We start from the raw sequence: 1881 nt of genomic DNA on the forward strand, positions 1-1881 counted from the left end.
TAGTCTAAACTAAAATATTGTTTATGGTTGTGTCCATAATTGGTAAAATTATCATTGAGTGCAAGGTTATGATTATCACAAAAAGGAGAATGGTTATTTCTATTCCACTATCTATCTCCACCCTCTCTAATTTGGCTTCTCTCTATTTTTTCCTTTTCCTATTCCTCTCATCGTTTTCACTACAACAGCCCTACATAAAGCATTCTACTTAGAACGAAGTATGTAGTCGATTAGCCCATTGCTGCTTCATTTTTAGCAAAACGCATTTCTTGGATAAGAGTTATATTGAATAGGTTTGATATTGGGTCTATTAGTTGTGTGAGTTTTATTTGGTTGACTGTTTTTGCTGTTAAAGGAAATCCTATTGTTGTGCTCTCTATTTATGGGATGAAGACAAAAACATTTTTCAGATAATAGTTCTATACCATAAACCAGAGGCGAAATGTTTTTGCTCCAAGAGAAAGTCCACCCGGAAAAGCATCTGTGTATGAGGCCCCCATCCTAATATGTTTCTAATAGTGTGCCATTAATTTCTAAGAAGTAACCATATTCAATATAGTTCAGCCTGGAGAATTCATTATAAGTGTAATGAGAATCATTTTTTTTTTTTTTTTTTTTGTCAATCCTTATAGTCTCTTATTCTGTCACTAATTTCTGGGATTTTATGTTCTACATTATTATTTTGAATCTTGTATTTTGAGTGGGGTAAATTGTGCCAGGTCATTTATTTTGCTTTTTCCTTTGTAATTGATCTTAGCCTTCAGTTTAGAGACTTAATATGTTATGGCAATTATAGTTACAACTGAAAACCAAGTATGTGAAGCATTAACTCTGGGATTAATGCAGGGACACCCTGGGCCTACAGTGAAGAAATTCTTTTTTTCCATTTATCACTTGACCTTCACAAAACACCTGCAAGAAGTAGATGACAGTAATTCTTATTTCTATGAAATTAACATCTCAAAATTGGTGTCTGATAATCTCATGTATACCTGGACATTTCCCTTCTCTTGTGTACGTTATGATGGTAGATAGCAGGAGGTGCCTTTAAAAGATTAAGGGAAAATTTAAGGTATGTACTTCTGATATGATTTCAGGTACTTCCTTGAGTGTATTTGGTGTCTTTTTTATTCAAAGGGAGTTAAGTCAATGGACTGAAGCAGTCTGCTAACTGAAGACATTAAGAATGGTTAGGAATTTGTTTCTCGGCTCAGACATCTGTTAAGTTGATCATATTATTATATCTCAATTTACTTTGACCCCTGAAGATGTTTATGTTACTATCCCTGGTGTGACTCTGCAATTACCTAGTTATCTAATATCTAGGAAAGAAAGGAAAAGTATTTTCTATTTATTGGGTCAATTTTATAGCTATAAATTTTTCCGTGAGTATTGTTTGGTTGCATCTCACATCTCAAAGCTTTTTTTGTTACGCTTCTGGTTTTCTAAAATTAAGGTATGATTGACATACAATGTTTTGTTAATTTTAGCTGTACCACATAATTTGATATTTGTATGTATTGCAAAATGATCACCACATTTACAGAATTTGTGTGTGAGTGATGAAAACTTTTAAGATCTACTTTCTCAGCAACTTTAAGATATACAGTAAAGTTATTACACTGATAAGAACAGATACTACACTTGATCTTAGCCAAAAGGCCGAGAAGGGATTACAATAAAGTTATTAATTATGGTCACCATGCTGTAAATTACATCCCAGTGACTTACTTATTGTATTACTGTACCCTTCACTCCCTTCACCATTTCTCACACCCCAACCCTCTGCCTCTGGCAACCACCAATCTGTTCTCTGTGTCTATGAGCTTAGGTTTGTTTATTTATTTTAGGTTATACATATAAGTGAGATGATATGGTTTT

At 33.4% G+C, this 1881-nt stretch overlaps 1 pseudogene; it reads right to left on the reverse strand.

Moving 5' to 3' along the window:
- Positions 1-1502: 1502 nt before the first annotated feature.
- LOC115527009 lies at positions 1503-1674 on the reverse strand (annotated as a pseudogene).
- Positions 1675-1881: the final 207 nt, after the last annotated feature.

This window comes from Lynx canadensis, chromosome A1 (assembly GCF_007474595.2).
Source record: "Lynx canadensis isolate LIC74 chromosome A1, mLynCan4.pri.v2, whole genome shotgun sequence".
Classification (NCBI taxonomy): domain Eukaryota; kingdom Metazoa; phylum Chordata; class Mammalia; order Carnivora; family Felidae; genus Lynx; species Lynx canadensis.